The following is a 20,217-nucleotide window of genomic DNA, read 5'->3' as shown; positions in this document are numbered from 1 at the left end:
CACCCCTGCTGGGCAGCTGTGTGCCAGTAACAGCCTTTAAGTCTGGCCCAGGTGGCTCTGCATTAGGCTGGGATTCTGGTCGGCTGCTGGGAGCACGCCTGCTCACTCTGGCTCCACTGCAGGTGTGCGTGGGTCTCTCCCACATGGACCTCTACCGGGCTCCTATGCACCACTGCCACTGGTGCGCGTGAGCCGCACCCAGGCTCTTCAGTCGCCGCCACTGTAGGCTCACACAAGCCTCTCCTGGTTCCCTCTTGCACTGTTGGTGCACACGATCTGCTCCCAGTTGTTTCCGGTGCTGCCACCCCCGGCATGCGCTGCCACTCTCCTGCTACTGGGCCGGTGTGTCAGGGTCCACGCCAGTTGGAGGAATGACTGGCAGGCTGCTTAGTGCTGTGAGGGGCTTCAGAGCTGCACTGCCTCCCTGGGGTTTAGGGCACCTAAGGTTCCCCGGGATTCCCAGCTGCTGGCTAAGTGTGCCGGGATGACTTTGTCCAGTTATGGGGTCCCTGTCTCTTTAAGACTTGCAGAAAGCACTTGCTTTTCATTTGTCTCAGGGGTGCTGGTTGCAGGGACCTGCCCACAGGTTTTGCTTTTCCATTTCTCTAATATCCAGCTCCCCGTGCACCTTGTGTCTGCGCTCCGGGTGTGGATTTCTAGAGCTGATTGTTTAGCAGTCCTGGGCTTTCACTCCCTCACCGTTCTGACTCCTTTCTTCCTGCTGGGTTCTGGGGTGGGGGAGCGTTTGGGTCCCGCCTGGTTGTGGCTTGTATCTTACCCCCTTCGTGTGATGTTGAGTTCTCATAGATGTAGATGTATCCTGGCCGTTGTACTGCATCCACTGGTATCTCTTTTAGGAGTAGTTGTATTTATTGTATTTTCATAAATAAATATGTTTTGGGGAGGAGATTTCCTCTGAACTACTCATGCTACCATCTTCCCATGATCCCCCCTCTATGTCTTTTGATTGGCACATTCAGTCCATTTACATTTAGGGTGATTATCGATAGGTATATTCTTATTTCCATTTCAGGCTTTAGATTCGTGGTTACCAAAGGTTCCAGGTTACTTTCCTTACTATCTAAGAGTCTAACTTAACTCACTTAGTATGTTGTTACAAACACAATCTAAAGGTTCTTTTCTATTTCTCCTCCTTTTTCTTCCTCCTTCATTCTTTATATATTAGGTATCAAATTCTGTACTTTTTGTCTATCCCTTGATTGACTTTGGGGATAGTTAATTTAATTTTGCATTTGCTTTGTAATTAGCTGTTCTACTTTCTTCACAGTGGTTTTATTACCTCTGGTGACAGTTATTCAACCTTAGGAACACTTCGATCTATAGCAGTCCCTCCAAAATAGAATATAGAGATGGTTTGTCGGAGGTAAATTCTCTCAGCTTTTGCTTATCTGGAAATTGTTTAATCCCTCTTTCAAATTTAAATGATAATCTTGCTGGATAAAGTAATCTTGGTTCCAGGCCTGTCTGCTTCATGGCATTAAATACATCATGCCACTCCCTTCTGGCCTGTAAGGTTTCTGCTGAGAAGTCTGTTGTTAGTCTGATGGGCTTTCCTTTGTATGTGATCTTATTTCTGCCTCTGGCTGCTTTTAGCAGTCTGTCCTTATCCTTGACTTTTCCCATTTTAATTACTATGTGTCTTGGTGTTGTCTTCCTTGGGTCCCTTGTGTAGGGGGATCTGTGGATCTCCATGGCCTGAGAGACTATGTCCTTCCCCAGATTGGGGAAGTTTTCAGCAACTACATCCTCAAAGACACTTTCTATCCCTTTCTCTCTTCTTCTTCTTCTGGTATCCCTATAATGTGAATATTGTTTCGCTTGGATTGGTCACACAGTTCTCTCAATATTCTTTCATTCTTAGAGATCCTTTGTTTTCTCTGTGCCTCAGCTTCTTTGTATTCCTCTTCTCTAGTTTCTATTTTATTTATTGTCTCCTCCACCATATCCAACCTCCTTTTAATTCCCTCCATCATGCTCTTCAATGATTGGATCTCTGACCTGAATTCATTCCTGAGTTCTTGGATGTCTTTCCATACCTCCATTAGAATGCTGATGATTTTTCTTTTGAACTCCCTTTCAGGGAGAGTCACGAGGTCCATATCATTTAAATCTTTCTCAGGAGTTGTATTAATAATTTTACTTTGGACAAGGTTCCTTTGGCATTTCATGTTTGTATATGGCGCCCTCTAGTGTCCAGACGCTCTATTCTGGAGCTGCTCAGCCCTTGAAGCAATGTCGGGGGTTGCAGGGGAGCAGTACTGGTGCCTGGGGGGAGGAAAGAGCTGTTCTCCGCCTCCTGACTGCTGTGCCTGTCTCTACTGCCTGAGCCAGTGGGCCGAGCACACAGGGATAAGTTTCTGTCCAAGAGCAGCCGATATGTATCTCTGCTTTCCACAAGCAGCCGGAATCCCAGTCTCCCCTGGAACTCTGCCTGTATTAACTTTCAAACCTAGTAGTCATGCTAGTCTCATGAAAGCACCATTAAATGTAGGTTTGTGCTCCCAGAGCAGGACTCTGGAGCTAGGTATTCAGCAGTCCCAAGCCTTCCACTCCCTCCCTGCTCTGTTTCTCTTCCTCCAGCTGGTGAGCTGGGGTGAGGGAAGGGCTCGGGTCCTGCAGAGCCACAGCTCTGGTATGTTACCCCGCTCGGTGAGGTCTGCTCTTTCCTCCAGGTGTGTGCTGTCTGGCACTGTCCTCTTTCTTGTTGCTCTCTTAGGATTAGTTGCACCAATTAAATTTTCTAATTGTATCCAGTTTTAGGAGGAAGCCTCTATCTCTCCTCTCACACTGCCATTTTTTAATCCAATCTTGATGTCTGTTTTTATTTGGTCATTGATCCATTGATTATTTAGGAGCATGTTAAGCCTCCAAGTGTTTGTGGGCCTTTTTGTTTTCTTTGCATAATTTATTTCTAATTTCATACTTTTGTGATCTTAGAAGTTGGTTTGTACAATTTCAATCTTTCTGAATTTACTTAGGCGCTCTTTGTGGCCTAGCATGTAATCTATTCTCGAAAATGTTTCACATGCACTTGAGAAGAATATGTATCCTGTTGCTTTTGGGTGGAGTGTTCTGTAGATGTCTGTTAAGTCCATCTGTTCTAATGTGTTGTTCAGTGCCTCTGTGTCCTTACTTATTTTCTGTCTGGTTGATCTGTCCTTTGGAGTGAGTGGTGTGTCGAAGTCTCCTAAAATGAATGCATTGCATTGTATTTCCTCCTTTAATTCTGTTAGTATTTGTTTCACATATGTAGGTGCTCCTGTATTGCGTGCATAGATATTTATAATGGTTATGTCCTTTTGTTGGACTGACCCCTTTATCATTATGTAATGTCTTTCTTTGTCTCTTTTTGCTTTCTTTGTTTTGAAGTCTATTTTTTCTGATACAAGTACTGCAACACCTGCTTTTTTCTCCCTACTGTTTGCATGAAATATCTTTTTTTATCCCTTCACTTTTAGTCTATGTATGTCTTTGGATTTGAGGTGAGTATCTTGTAGGCAGCATATAAAAGGGTCTTGCTTTTTATTTTCCATTTTTTAATTGGATTATTTGATTTTTTTTTGTTGAGGTGCGTGAGCTCTTTATATATTTTGGATGTCAACCCTTTATTGGATATGTCATTTATGAATATATTCTCCCATACTGTAGGATGTATTTTTGTTCTATTGATGGTGACCTTTGCTGTACAGAAGCCTTTCAGCTTGATATAGTCCCACTTGTTTATTTTAACTTTTGTTTCCCTTGTCCAGGGAGATATGTTCATGAAGAAATTGCTCATGTTTATGTCCAAGAGATTTTTGCCTATTTTTTTTAAGAGTTTTATGGTCTCATGACTTGCATATTACATTCAAGTCTTTAATCCATTTCGAATTTACTTTTGTATATGGGGTTAAACAATAATCCAGTTTCATTCTCTTGCACATAGCTGTCCAGTTTTGCCAACACCAGCTGTTGAAGAGGCTGTCATTTCCCCATTGTATATCCATGGCTCCTTTATCATATATTAATTGACCATATATGTTTGGGTTGATATCTGGGCTCTCTATTCTGTTCAATTGTTCTGCGGGTCTCTTCTTTTTAAAAAAAATTTTATATTAAGGTAAATGATATACACTCTTATGAAGTTTTCACATAAAAAAACAATATGGTTACTACATTTACCCATATTATCAAGTCCCCACCCATACCCCAATGCAGTCACTGTCCATCAGTGCAGCAAGATGCCACAGATCAAGGGTCTTGCTTTTTTATCCATTCTGTAACTCTAAGTCTTTTGATTGGTGCATTCAGACCATTTACATTTAGAGTGATCATTGATAGACATGTACTTATTGCCATTGCATGTTTTGCATTTGTGGTTATCAAAGTTTCAAGGGTAGTGTCTTTGCTGTCTAACAGTCTAACTTAACTCACTTATTATGCTGTTGTAAACAGAATATAGAGATTTTTTTCTCCTTTATTTTTCTTTCTCCTCCACTCTTTATATGTTAGGTGTCATATTCTGTACTCTCTATGTATCCTTTGACTGACTTTGTGGGTAGCTGATTTAATTTTGCATTTGTTTGGTTTTAATGCATTTAATTTTGCATCCATTTGTAATTAATTGGTCTACTTCTTTTACTGTGGTTTTATTTTCTCTGGTGACAGGTATTTAGCTTTAGGAGCACTTCCATCCATAACAGTCCCTCCAAAATCCACTGTAGAGATGGTTCACGGGAAGTAAATTCCATCAAATTTTGCTTATCTAGAAATTGTTTAATGTCTTCTTCAAATTTAATTGATAATATTGCTGTGTAGAATATTCTAGGTTTGAGGCCCTTCTGTTTCATTGCATTAAATATACCATGCCACCTTCTGGTTTTTTTTGAAGTGATTGTTCTAAGGTTTGTAATGAGTATCATTTATTTGTTGCCATCTAACTGCGTGTTATATCAAGTCACATATAATGTGAGTACGTAACAGTACATAATACTTTCATTTTTACTCATTGTGTCCCTTTTGCTATTTTTGTTGTGCATTATATTTTACATATATGTCTCACTATGTTGTGATTATTATTATTTAATCAGTCAATTATATTTTAGAGAAATTGAAAGAAATGAAAATTAGTTTGTGTTTACCCACCTATTTTCCATTTCCATGGTTCTTCATTTTTTGTGAAGATCATAATTTAATTTTGGTAGCTATTTTATTCTTACAGTGCATGTCCTCTAGTGATTAATTCTTTCAGCTATCTTCCATCTGAAAATGTTTTTATTTGTCTTCATTTTTGAGGGATATTTTCACTGAACATTGAGTTCTAGAGTAGCAGAGTTTTTTTTTCAAACACTAAAAAGCTGTAATTTTACTGCTTTCTGATTGTCATAACTTTTTAAGACAACTCTGTGTACATTCTCATTACGAAAACCATCTTTTTTTCTTTTGAATATCTTTTTCAATATTTTGATCCTTTTTATTTCTGAAAAACATTTATCATCATGCTACATTTTGTTTATTTATTTATTTTTAATTGAGGTACATACAATAAAGTGCAGAAATCTTAGTTTACAGCTTGATGAGTTTTGATCTGTGTATATTTATATAACCATTACCCAGATCAAGAATAGTTTTAAGATTTTCTCTGTCTTTTGTATTCAGTACTTTGACTGTGATGCCGCTAGGTATGTTGATCTTTATCCTGCTTGGATATCCTTAGCTTCTTGTATCTATAAGTTCATGGCTTTTTTTAAACCAAATACAGGAAATTTTTGACTTTTCTTTCTTCACATATTATTTTTCTGCCCCATTTTCCCTTTCCTCTCTTTCTGGAACACCAATTACATTTAGACTACTTAATGTTACTCACAGGTTGTTGGTCTATATTTACTTGTTTATTTTTTCCAATTTGCTTATCTCTGATCTTCATATTGTAAAAGTTCTATTGATCTATCTTTAAATTTAAGCATTTATTTCTGCATTTACAATCTGCTGTTAAACTCAGATTTAAACCCTGTTTAATTTTCAGATACTGTATTTTTAATTTAATAATTTCCATTATTTTGTAGTCTCCATTTCTATGCCAATTTTTGCCATCTGCATTCATTATGACTATCTTTTCTTTTAAGTCTTGATCACAATTATAATTACATCTGGATCATAATTGGATCTATTTCCATTAAATTCTTCTTGTCCATGATTATGAATAATGCTATCTTGCTTACTTATATGTCTATTGTATTTTATATTCTTTTACTGTTGTAATTTTTTGCTGTATATTATACAGTGTGGACAGTGTGTTGTATGGAGTCTGAATTGTATAATATTTCTTGAAAGGGCATAGAATTTTGTTTTGGTAGCCAGTTAAATTAATGGGGCTGTTTATACTACTAGTATATTCTTATTGGGAGAATCTATTTTGTTTTGAATTTAATCCTGGAGTATGGCTCCTATTCAAGGGTGTGGCTGGTTAGTGAGCAAACTCTACTCTGATTGAACTAGAACTCCAATGTCTCTCAGCATTCTGTAACTTTTGGTATCACCTGACAGATCTCAGCTTGTCTGAGGCATATGATCTTTGCAAGCTTTCAGAGTCTTTTCTTATAGATACACCCTGCAGATGCATAGCACAGCCTTTGGCCAAGGACCCAAGGTTTATGCAGTGACCCTTTGTGTTTCTCCCCCTTCTTTAACCTCCTGCTCTGTAAATTCCAGCTGCCTCAGCAGTCTAGAACTCTGCTCAGACCATCTCAGCTCATTGATACTGCTGCTTTGTTTAGGCTCCACCTCCTTGCCACAGAAAGAATTTGTCTCCAGGCAGAAAATTGGGATATCTTGGAGGTTAATGTGCGTGTTTCCTTCTCTCAAGGATCAAAGTTCTGTGCCACGTGTTTTTCAATTACTGAAAGCAATTGCCTCTTATATTTTGTCTAGCTTTATAGTTTTTGGTAGGAGGGCAAATCTCCTACTTACTCTATCAAAGATGGAAGTACAAGTTCTATACCTTTCATATTCTGATTCCAGATTATCAAGGGTTAGCTTTAAATCTCAACAGAATTTATCCTGATGAGATAGGGCAGAAACATGGGACAAGCATCATGATAAATTATCCAACAAGCTGAGATATAAACAGTGTAGTAAGGAAGGATTGCATCTTATGTATAAGATTCCATTTTAAAAACCGGGAAGTTAGGAGGTAAAATTCTTAACATATTCTTTGGTAAACAGATATTACCTCAACCCACTTTGGGGGCAGGGTGGGCAGTTTTGATTAACATGTTCCAGAGAGAAGCTGTTATCCTGAAGAGGAACTGACCAGTTTCTTGTGTTAAGTTAATTTTTCAGAATTACCTGGAGGACTGATAATAGAGGAGAAGAGACATAATGTCTCTCACCAGAGAGAAGCATTTATAGACCAACTTATAGATCTATATGCCCTGGTCCTCTGTCACATTCCCAAAACTTACTAAAATATGGAACCCCCAGCCTTTTTAGCATATTTCCTCTCTGAAGATGCTGCAATTTCTTTTCTTTAAGTGTGTACCTTTAAATTAAGCTTTCTCACTGCTTAACTTCATTGTGTTTTGTCTCTCTAGACTTCTCCAGTGGTAAGAGTCTTTGTTTCTTTGCTATTTCATTCTATTTACAAATCTTCACTTGGTCTCTGCTTTACTCCTGATAATTAGGGAGGGGCTGTTAAGAGCTCAGATTTGGGCCTGCAAGTTCCCATCACCTTGGTGACCCAGACAGAACTGCAGCTGTGTGATCTGCTCTTTAGTAGGTAGCCTGCCTGAAACTCTCCTTTCTTTGGGAAGTTTTCAGAACATAATCTCACTGAATCCTGGGCTCCACAGCTCCCCCATATCCTGGAGTGGTAGGGGCTAGTTCCCACACCTTGCAGATCCAAGTGGACATGGTGACCCTGGCTTTAGGAGTTGGCAAGGGAATCTGTCCTGTGCTGAGAAGGAGTTCAGTGAACTTTCCCTCTTTCCCTCTGTACTTTCCTGTTCGCAGCCACCTGCAAAGCAGCTGCCATTCCCTGCTACTTGCTCTTTAATGAATTCCTTTCTTACCTACACTCATCAGCTCTGCTTGAGAATTTTCTCATTCAGAGGCAAGAACCCTCCCCTGTCCAGGTTGAGATTTCACGTCGTGCTCATTGAGAGACCTCCCCAGCTACAGCTGCCTGGCAACACTGACACCTTCCTCTCTGGGCCAATTCCTATTCATTTTGAGTGTGCTCAGGACAAAAGAGAAAAAAAAATTAAATGCAGTATTTTTCTAAGAGAAAACAGTTGATAAGAGAAATCTATGAAGTATTAAAATATCAAAGTCAAGTATTAACTATTTTTGCTCTGATTTTTTACATTCTTGTAGATAATTAAGAATTGACTGTTTTGTACTAAATATAACTTTCTGTATCAGGCCTTTTATCAAATAACAATCTCTTTTTATGTTTGAAAACAGAACTTTGGTCAGAAGGCAGTTTCAAATGTCTGCTAACATAGTAAGCATCAAATAGATATTCTAACACTAATTCTATGGTCCTACAAGAAGGCTAGACATTGTATTGACCAGAATTAATAAGAATTTTGGATTACAAATTCAGTATTTATTGTAGGTTTCAGCTTACAGGCTTAGCAGTGGAATGTATTGGCTTTTTAGAGGTTCCAATAAAGCTTGTATCCAGCTGTTCTGGTTAACTGTGTCCTTTAGTGTGTCTAAGAGACAGGATGTCAAAGCTTTAACCTCACATTTATTTTTGTATCTTGTCAAATACACTAAGTTGACTTTTAAACAAACCCAGTGTATCAGTATATTGAATCACATACATTAATATGTTTTTGTATCATCTGAATTGCAGATTTGCTGGGTTTTACCTTCCAGCTCTCTTTTTGGTATGAGGCCTTTATATCCTCTCTCTCCTTGGTTCATTTCTCATATATGCTTTTAGGTCAATTACAACTCGGCCTCACTGCCTGCCTTGTTCTCTGGCCAGCAAGATAAACACTGAACAGAGCCTTTTATCTTAGCAGGCCTCTGTAGGTACTTACTGCATCAGAATGACTTTTCTCTCTTCAGTGTGTTGTTTATGAGATTTTTAAGTTATTCTTTCACTTTGGGTGTGAAACCCAAACTTTCTTATGCAATGTAGCAGCTGTGGCGATAAGTACAAATGGTTACCTGTGTTCCTGTGATTTTTGTCTGTGGCATTTCCTTTGGCTAATTACTTTCAGCTGAGTTACATTCTGGCACTAACATTATGAACTTGTGTTTGTAGGACTCTGGGACTGAGGACTACTTTAAACTCAGGCCTATTGAAGGGTGAGATACAACTGATTGGGGCAGAGGCGATTTATGGTGACAGTGACCATAGGCCCATTCACATTTGCATGCTCTTGCTTTACTTACAACATAACTGGTTGACCACATTAGAATGCAGGTTGCCTTCTTGTGGTGAATGTTCTTCTAGATGCCATTTCTCAGGATGTTCATCAACGAGTTCCCTCAGAATCATCCAGGGTATCTGAGCCACAACCAGACCTGTATTAAGGGTTTAGGACTGATGTCTTGGGACTTGCATTTTAAATATGTGGTTAGCATGCACAGAAAAGTTTCAAAACCTCTCTCTTGATTGGAGACATTTGAACATCCAAATTGGCAAAATATTTACTAATTATATCTGTGGTTTGATAAGGTCATATATCAGGAGACTTAGTGTTAAATTTTCATTTTGGAATTTTTCATATATACCTTTTGTGCTTATTGCAGTAAAGTTTTCAGTAGCCTGGACAAAAGATGTCTCCTCCAATGGGGTAGGACGATTGTCATTTCCTGTTTTGTCTCTTTTGTCAATTTCAATTAACAGCCACCCTGTTTCCAAACTTAATTCTTAATGGGATAAAGTCACCTTATGGTTCAAGTCCTTTTTGGTTTATTATTGTAACTGTAGAAAGCAATCACGGCATTGTCTCTCCCTGAACTGGAACTGACGGTGCCTTCTGGGAACCGTGACACTTCCTACAGACATGTTTGCCTGTGCTAAAACAATAAATGGAATTCTTCAGTGGTTGCTGATTCTCTGATATGACTAACCAAGAAATTGCTCCGGATACCTACCAGCTCCACGCTGCTTCCTGGCTTATTTTCTAGACGGAGCAAGGCCAGAAGCCCAAATGGTGTACTCACCTTTTGACTGGTTTCACTGCTTCCACTCTTGCTTCCACAATCATTTCTCGACACAGCAGCCACGGTGATCCTTAAAAGCATGATTCCAATTATGTTACTCCCTTGTTCAGAATCCTCCAATGGTTTCCCATAGTGGATGCTCTGACGAGCTGCCCACATACCCTTCCCAGGACTGAGGCACTAATTTCCCCAAATGCTGGGATGACTGGCAGCTGACACCCCTCAGCTGTGCCTCTCTTTAGGAATCACTCTCCTGAAGAGAGTTGCCTCATCAAGACCACCCTCACGGCAGCCTGCATCCACTGGGATTGGCGCAGGAGCATAAAGCCTGCATTGTAGGGCCATTCTAGCTTTAGAGCTCCTGGCAGTGAAGGCTGCATCACAGTTCAGCTCTTCCCTGTGCCAAATCCTGTCTTTCATTTTTCTATAGATATGCCTGAGATGCCTTTCTAGAAACTTCCTGCCCACATGTTTCCACCTTGGAGCCTGTCCCAGGGAACTCAATCTATCACACTAATTGTCTCACAAAACAGCTCCAAAATCCTTCCTAGGAAGGCCCTGTGCAAACTGGGCCTGCCAGCCCTACCTCCTCCCTCTCCATGTATTCCAGTACAGCCACTTTGGCTTTACTGCTGATCAACAAACACTCTAAGTTTGTTCCTGCCTTGTGGGTTATGCACTTTCCCCTGCCGAGAACAGAGTCCCTCCCCAGAGCTCTGCAGGACCTGCTGCCTCCTCTCTGTCTTGGCATAGAGGCCTTATCTGAGGATCCTTCCTAAAGGGGGTGCCCTGCCCCCCAATCAGTTTCTATTCCCTTACCTTTACCATAGGCATTACTGTGTAGCACTTCTCAAGCCGACTTCAAATTTCATTATGCATTTCTTTCTTTTTCTTAGAATATAGTTGATATACAATATTATATTGTTTTCAGATGTATAACATAGTGACTTGATAATTATATACATTATTAAATGCTCACCACAGTAATTGTGATTACCCGCTGCTACCATACCAAGACATTACAATATTATTGGTTAAGATCTCTATGCTGTACTTCCATTCCTGTGACTAATTTATTTTCTAATCTGAGGTCTATACCTCTTCATCCCCTTCACCTATTGCACCCATTTCCCCCTCGCTCCCCTATGGTAACCAACATTTGTTTCTTGGGTTTCTCTTACTTGAAGGGAAGGTTTATGAGGCTGGTCTTGTTTACTGCTCAAGAGCAGGGCCTCACAGGTAGTAAACATTCAATAAATAATTTTGAATGCTTGGATGAATGAATACATGAATGTCTCCCAGTTGAGCCAACCCACTCACCAAAATAATAGAACTGAGAATATGTATCTCTTTTGCTCTCTGCTTCTTAATCTTCATATCTAAAACAGATATTCTCACCTATCATATGAGCATTTCTTGGTGCCACCATTTGTTGGCTGTGTGACCTTAGGTAAGCTATTTCACCTCTCTGCCTCAGTTTCCATATCCATAAAATGCAGATGACTGGGTTGTTGTAATGATGGAAGTGGTTAGAACAGTGCATGAAATGTGGCAAGTACTTTGAAAGTGTTAACTAGCTGTTTAAAAAATTATTATATCCCTTTATTTAAAATTAAAATTTATTTTAAATACTTAAAAATATTCTATCATAAATATGTTTACTTACTGGATTATCTTTTGTTTGAGCTTTATGTTGTTTCCAAGTGGCTTCACTATCATAAATAATGCTATCTAATAACATCCTTGGGCATGAATTTTTTTGAATATCTATAATTATTTCCTGGTACCAATTCCTGTAAGTAGAATTACAGCTACAATACTGCACACTTCTATTATTAGGTGGGTTATCTGCTGTAAGAAGCAGACTAAAGCAGTATAATGGCTCAAATACAACAAAAGCTAATTTCTTACTCAGGTTTTAGGTGGGTATGGCTGATTTGCTCATCTCTAGCCATTCTGAGCTCCACTACGCTCAGGACATGGCCTCCAGGGTTATCCTGACAGTGTGCTTCAGGCCAGGGGAGGGAGAAACAAAGGATGAGGAAAACATATCCCTTAAGCTCTGTGGCACAGAAATGATGCTCCTCACAGCCGCTCAATATTCACTGGTGAGAATGAGTCACATGGCCTAACTTAGATGTTAGGGGAGATGGGAAATGACCCTGGCTAGCTTGTTACTTGATCTGGGTAAGGGGATGTATGAATCACTGGCACTCTAGTAGATGTCTCAGCTATACCACATTTTTAACACTATAGCTAGAGCATGCCAAATAATCCTTCAGAATGATTGTATCCATGAACCTAATGAGTCAAAATTCATATTGTCAAAGCAGAAGGAGTATAATTGAATAAATATTGGGCTTTATAGTATTATGAGGCGTTGCCCTTGCATTTGAGGCATAAAGGTGCCAATAGTTACATCCTTCTTTCTCTAAGGATTCTGAACCAAAGTGAGAAATAAATCCAGGAGTCAAGTGGAGAGCATAATACAATAAATCCAGTGGGTTTAATAAAGACTATGCTTGGCTCTCTATTCCAAGTAGAGAGGGAACTTTCAACTATCTTCCCATCTCACAGTCTGGATTGGAGGCTTGCTACTGGAAAGAGCTGTGTCTGAAGAGTGGGGTTTATAAGGGCACTTACCCTGATGGCTGTCCTTGCTGTACACATCAAGTCTCCTAGGGAAGCAGAAGCTGAAAAAGATGGGCTTCCAGGTCTTCCCAAGGAAGGTTAACCCTGACCCCTCATCCAGGTATATTTATTAGCAAGAATGAGGAGTGGCTAAAAAGAAAATGAACACTTTGAGGATAGGAGAGTTTCCGAAGTGAGAGCCGCCAGCCTGGGCCAGGTGTCCAAGTCACCAGTCAGATAAATCACTCTCCTTCCACTTGGAAGGACTTTTGAGAAGTAGAGAAGGAGTGGGTGTTTCCTTTCTAAGGCCTCTGAAGAAACAAAAGTCCCAAGCCTATGGGCAGAGATGAGGGTGGATTCCTGTTCTACACACACTAATCCTTCTGATGGGCACCAGTTTTCAAGAAGGAAAATGAAACAGAGAAGGCAATGATACTGTCTAAAGGTTCAGGGCCTATGGAAATAGGAGATCTCACTTTCTTAAGTTAATTATTGAGAACTTAGTCATATGGCCACACATCTCTAAGAGGGAGACTGCATAACATAGCTTGGCATGGCGCTCAAAGCAAGATGGATTTTGATGGATACTTAGCTGTCTCCATTACACTAACCCAGATACCATCCTTCCTCCTATGGCACTGATTTATGAATTTATCTTCAGTAAACACTGCCTACTCCAGAGGGGGGATACAGGGAGAAGAAACAGTATTTCTCTTTCTCTGAATCTCAGTTTCTGTGCTGCTTCTAGGCTGGGGATGAAGTAAACCAGAGGATGCTGTCGCTGCATTGTGGCCCCGTTTTACTTTCTGGAGTCAGAAATGGAAGGCTGTGTTTGAGAGGCCTGCTAGCACTGTAGTGTTTTTCTCTCCCTAAACCCAGAGATACGTGGTTTAGAAATTCATTGCCTTGAGTCAGTCCCCTGACAGGTTGTGGCAGATTTGTTAGGTGTGAAAATTCTGAGAGGAACCGAGAGTGCACCTTGACTTAAACTGCACTCTGACATCACGTACTGAGGGGTAATTAAGGTGGACTCCTTAGTCATTAAGACTTCTTCAAGAGCTGTGCTGGGTGGTCAATTCCAACCAGGATTCTTGGCATAACTATGGAATCACTATGAAACTTTTAAACAGAAGTATGACCCTTCCTCTCAGGTAGCTTAATTCTGAGTTAAAATGAATGATCTTCTGGAGATGTGAAAAGACATCCATTTTGTACATTATCCAGTTCATAATCTGCCCTTACTGATGATCTCAAATAAGGTGATTTTGCTCCCACTTCCCTCTTCAAACTGGGGACAATAGCAATGGGTAATTTTATGTCCTTCAGCATTTTAGCCATTTACACAAAAGTCTCAAAAGATAAGATTTCATTTTGGGCAGATGACAACTGAATGATTTGCAAGCCTCAGGGCTCAAATTTAGTAGGGTAGGCTGCAAATGTTGACAATATTTTAAACTGTGACATAAACTTTTATCATTCCATTTGGAATGATTACCCCCAAGCTTATTTCAAATATTTCTGCTCTGAAAATAAAATGTTTTATCTAGGAGTAAAATTACTTCCTAAATATAATTTCTTACAAAAACATAAATCTAAAACTCAGCACACTTGTCAAAGCTATTTAAAACCCTCAAGAGTAATTGCTCTCAAACATGAAAAATTCCCACAGGCAGGTTGTCTTGGAAAGTCTCAACTAAAACCTCATGTTTCACCAGTAAGGACGCACGCCATCTTATATCTGCCAGACAATGGTGGTGGTAAGCTTGTTCACAGGTACTGTTGGTAGAATGCTAGCTCTTAGCCAGCTCAGGCCTCAGTAACAGAATACCACAGACTGGGGACTTACATGATAGACATTTACTTCTTATAGTTGTGAAGGCTGGGAAGTCCCAGATCAAGGTGTCAGCAGATATGGTTCCTGGTGAGGGCCTCCTTTCTGGCTTTCAGATGCTTCCTTCCTACTGTGTCCTCAGGTGGTGGAGAAAGAGGGAGAAAGACAGTGAGAAAGCAAGTTCCTGGTGTCTCCTTATAAGGTCTTAATGCCATTGTGAGGATCCCACCCTCATGACCTCATCTAGACCAAATTACCTTCCGAAGACCTCATCTTCACATATCATCACACTGGAGGTTAGGGCTTCGCTATATGAATTTGGGGAAGATACAAACATACAATCCTAAAAATGGGTTAACCACATCTTGTGTTGAGTCTTTGAGACTCTGAACCCAATCTAAAGGCATGAATCAGGCTAGAGGAAGAGTCAGGGCACAGGAAAGAATTGCAATCACGTGAAGCTTCTGCCTCCCTTTAATTCTCAGAGCTGATTGCTTTTCTCTAACATAAAAACCTCAAAAATGCTTCCATTTGTGGCTGTGCCTGACTTTGAGATCATGTGAAAACATCAAGGAGGAGTGTCCAAGGGGAAGAAGCAAACTCTTGGAGTATGTCATGTCAAAGGATAGGATTCAAAGTTACAACTTATGATAACTTGGTTAATATTGGGCCTCCAGCTTTCTAAATATTTGCTACTACTAGTGCTTTGAAAGCTGGCTTGTATATGCAGAAGAAAACTGTTCAATATTTTTCTTGAGTAGTTATAATTACAGTGTACTTATATAACATTTAACAGTCTATTGAATCTTTTGTTCCATTATCCAGTATTACTTTCTGAATTTTAGAAAATGGATTACTTTTGGACTATTAAAAATATTATAGGCCTCTTCAGCTAATTTCAGTAGTTTTTAAACATTACTGATATCTGTGCTATATGTTTACTCAATTTTGAATTTTTTGTGGGGCACTGTTAATACACCAGAAATACGGGGATTTATATAACTCCAAGGATGTGATATTATAAAGGGTGAACATGTAATTTGTTATTCAAACCAGGGTGCTTTTGAAAGTGAAAAGGGACATGTTAATAATTATATTGAGACAGCAGGCACATACTGGGATTGTCCTGGTCAAAATGAACATAGGTCACCTGATTTATTCTTGGTGTCAAATTATCTTGTCTGCATTTATGAAATGACTGAGTTGGATCAGATCAGGAATGTGCAAACTATAGCCCACAGGCCAAATGCAGCCTATAGTGCATTTTTACAAATAAAGTTTCACTGGAACACAGCCGCACCCTTTGTTTACATGTTTTCTGTGACTGCTTTCACTCTACATGGGAAGTGCTGAGTCACTACAACACAAACTGCATGACTTCCCAAACCTAAGCTATTTACTATGTAGACCTTCCCAGAAAAAAACTTGGATTAGGTAATCTCAAAGAGCTCACACAGATCTAACAGTTTGTGATTCTTTATTATCCTTGTTGCTTTACTAACATCTTTTTTGTTGGATAAAGAAAAAGCTGTACTTGGCACATTTTATTTCAAGATTGCTAGATTAAGCCTTGGTGTAAAGAAGCTGTTAGACATGCAGCCTGGAAGTTAACCTGATGAGGATTCTCTGATCTGTTTCTGAGAAGCTGTGGCAGAGGCGCCATGTATGGGGTGACCCCTGAGAAGCCCAGCAGAGGGGAGTTGGATTAGGGGCTGGGGGGCTCTCAGGGTCCTAGAATGTGTCTCATCAAACATCTGGGGTGGGAAGGACCCCACAATCCCAAGGGCCCTGACATTTCCTAGGGTTGCCAATATATCCAGTAGTCATTCATTAACCTTAGACTCTTATAAGATCATTAAGGTAAAAAATCCCACATTTCATGCTCATTGATTTGAATTTTTAAAATTGTTTTTGTCCTGAAACTTTGCCTTTGAAATCCAGTCTTCTGATGCACTAAATAATTGGGTTCTTTTTTAAAGCAAGAGCCTTGAAAAACTTAAACAGTGCTAGAGAGGTAAGTTTCTGTATGTGTGAGGGGAGCAGGTCATGTTGACTTCCGTATACTTTGGCTTTTACAAGGAGTGAGATAGGAAGTCATTGCAGGGGTTTGCGCAGAGGAGCACCATATGTGATTTATGCCTTTAAATGCTGAATATGGCCACTATGTGGAGACCAGAATAAGTGGAGTCAAGGTCAGAAGCAGGTAGGAAATGAAGGACGTTATTGCAATAAGCCAAGTGAGAGATGATAACAGTCTGAATCAGGATGGTAAAAGAGGAGGTAATAAAAGTGCATGTATTCTGGATATTTTTTGGAGCCAGATTCAGTAAGGGTTACTGCTAGATTTTGTATGGAGTGATGCAATGTGTGAACACAGAGAGGAGTCAAGCATGACTCCATGGCGTTGGGCCTGAGCAACTTCAGATTGGGGCTGCCATTTACTGAGATGGGTAGATGTGCAAGTGTTCACCTTTCCCTGCCAGAAGATATCAGAACCTATATTTGGGCAAATGTCAAATCTGAGGGGTCTATACGACATCACAATGGAGATGGTGAGGAAGTAGTTAGATATGAATGCCAATTTCAGGATAGAAGTTTGACTGAACTAGAATGAAAAAAATACATATATTCAGTTGAGTTGAATGAATATACAATTTATATATATTCATTCTTTAGTCAGATTTTAAAAAAATTTTCTGCTGTAATTTTTAATTTTTTTATTAAGGTATTATTGATATACACTCTTATGAAGGTTTCACATGAAAAACGTAGTTTCAGCATTCACCCATATTATCAAGTCCTCCCCATACCCCATTGCAGTCACTGTCCATCAGTATAGTAAGATGCCACAGAGTCACTACTTGTCTTCTCTGTGCTACACTGTCTTCCCCATGATCCCCGCACACCATGTGAACTAATTCTAATTGTTTAGTCAGATTTTTATATTTCAGAATATACAAATATACATAATTCAGGATGGGATGAATGAATACATACACAAGTCATCAGCATAAATGATACAAGCATGGGACTAGAGATCACAAAGGGAATAAGTATAGCTAGAAGTCAGAGAACTAAGCCCTGGGCCATACCATGCTTAGAAATTAGGGAGATGAGACAGAGTCCAGAAAAGGAGGCTAATGAGGAATGGCTGACTATGGAGGAAAATTAAGTATTATGGAAACCAAGTGAAGAACTATTATGAGTGGAAGGATTGGTCAAGTTACCTGAGGACTGTGAATTAACCATCAGATTTAGTCATGTAGCAGTCACTGGTGACATAGACAAGAGCAGTTACAGTGGCTTTGTGTGGATGAAAGCCTGATTGACATGTGTTAAAGAAAGAATTGAAGGAGAAGAATCTAAATCATTGAGTGTAGGCAACTCCTGTGCCTCTCCAGCCAAGGCCACTGAGAATGCACTGCCGCCAAGCAAGGAGGGCTTATTGCTCATTACAATGATGGAGACCACACACTAGGGGAATGGTGGGCATCTCAGCAAGAAGTTTGGTAATTTATGGGGGTGCTTAAGGAACCGGATCTTTGCTCTGAACTGGAAGCTGTCTGGAAGCAGAGATAATTCTATGATTGGCTATCTTAATAAATCTTATGGACAAAACAGGAAGACTAGAGTGAGGTCAAAGCTGTAATTAATAAAGAGGCATCAGTCACTTGCAATTGTCAGAAGAGGGAGGTGTTTTTTGTAGTTCTGTGGTTTGCACAATGACCTTGTTTTTGTCTGTCCTTAGATAAAAAATTATGCAGTGATCTTGTTTTTTGGCTACTTTATCATGGTCACAGAGCGTCCTTGTCTGATGTCAATGTTCTGTGAATTTGTTTATGTTAAAAGGAAGAACGCCAAGGTCTAACAGTGAGTGACATACTATCAGCAGACCACCACTGAGAGAAGACTCGGGGGGATGTATTCACAAGGTCTGAGTTTTGTAAGTGAATGTAATTATTTGTGATCCATCTCTTATTCACAAAACAAAACAATTAACTTTCTTTTTTTTCTCTATGTTTGTCTCAATTTCCCACCTCTGAGTTCCCAAGTTTTGGGGATGAGCATTTGCTGAGGACATGGCACTTCAAGTTTCATAAACTGGGCAGAAGATGGCAGTACATGAAGTCTTAGTAAAGACCTGTTATGATGCTACAGTCTCATTAGCTTTATTTGTTCAAAGAAACAAATAGATGATCCATTCCAAACTGAAATTCTTTATTATTATTTATTACTATCCACTGTTATTATTTATTATTACCTGAGCTGAGAATAATTACTTGAATATATGAAGGTCCAAAGTCTTCAGTTGTGTGGTCTTTTCTTGATTGTGTTTCTTATTGGTGAGAGAGATGCTACATTTTCTATATAATTGAAAACCAAGGTCCTTAGGCTGTGGGTTAGTATCTATTAGCGGTACTTAATTTTAGTGAATATTGGATAGTAACTTAGAATTTTTTAATTAAATTAACTGTTTGGTAACACCATCACAATAATTTTGGATAATAGATTTTTATTTTCTTAATTTTTTTGTACATTTTGGTAAAACAATCCAAAAACTGTATTTAAAAAAGCAAAACAAATATATATTTGCATAAAATTAGTCTCAAGGAAGGTTTAATTTTATCTCCCACAGTTTAAATGATTTTTTTTCCTAGCTGTTTCCACAAGTTGGATGAACCACAAGTAGTTACCATAACAACCGTGCTTATTACCACTGAGATAAGTGATCCTTTCTTACACCAACACACTTATCAACATGTTCATGATACAAATATTAAACATTCACAACATAAAAAGAAAGTCTCCCTTGTGCCCCGAGATGTCAGCTCCCTCTCTGGGCACATTGATGGTTACCAACTTCTTTTATATAATTCAGAGATATTCAGTGCTTACAATACAAGCATTTACAAAAGTATTCTTTTTGCCTTACAAATAGTCTGCCTTTACTTTTTCACTGAACAATATTTCTGGGAGATTGTTCCATTACAAAATACATAGAGCTATTTCATTCTTTTAAGCAGTTAAAGTAGTTTATTTTACAGGAATGTGAAAGTTATTCCAAGAATCCCATATTATTAGATATTTAAGTGATTTTCAACCTTTTACTATCACATATACTTTGTTAATTAATAGACTTCTGCTTATCCTATGTAAGTGAGGGACGAAGTTCTAGAGGTAGAATTTCTAAATCAAAGGTTAGGGACATTTTAAACTTCAGTAGCTATTAACAAATTTATAGGTAGAAAAGTTTACCGATTTTCCCTCCCACTAACAGAGTATAAGAATGCCTGTTCCTCACGCCATTACCAACGTGCTAGGCAAGCAAACATTTTGTTTTTTTCCAGTCTGGTAAAAGAAAAATGTTACTTCAGTATAATTTTATTTTTCTTTTGGAACTGTAGGTGTTTTCTTCTTGAATTATTTTATCAGATAAATGTTTTCCTCAATTTGTTTTCTTTTGATTTTGTGTATTTTTCCTTGGAAGACAACTTCTTTATTTATTTACTGATATTGTTAATGTACAATTACTTGAACAACATTATGGTTACTATACTCCCCCTATTATC

At 39.0% G+C, this 20,217-nt stretch overlaps 1 long non-coding RNA gene across 1 annotated transcript in view; it reads left to right on the top strand.

Annotated features, from left to right (window-relative positions):
* The window catches only part of LOC130682888 (uncharacterized), a 29,550-nt gene extending 10,599 nt beyond the window's left edge, over positions 1-18,951 (top strand). The window contains exon 2 of the long non-coding RNA XR_008996315.1: positions 18,497-18,951. This is a non-coding gene — a long non-coding RNA (uncharacterized LOC130682888). The remainder of the gene's footprint in view (positions 1-18,496) is intronic.
* Positions 18,952-20,217: the final 1,266 nt, after the last annotated feature.

The sequence above is a fragment of the Manis pentadactyla genome, chromosome 3 (genome assembly GCF_030020395.1).
Source record: "Manis pentadactyla isolate mManPen7 chromosome 3, mManPen7.hap1, whole genome shotgun sequence".
In the NCBI taxonomy this organism is placed as follows: Eukaryota; Metazoa; Chordata; class Mammalia; order Pholidota; family Manidae; genus Manis; species Manis pentadactyla.
This window is presented reverse-complemented; position numbering and strand designations above follow the sequence as displayed.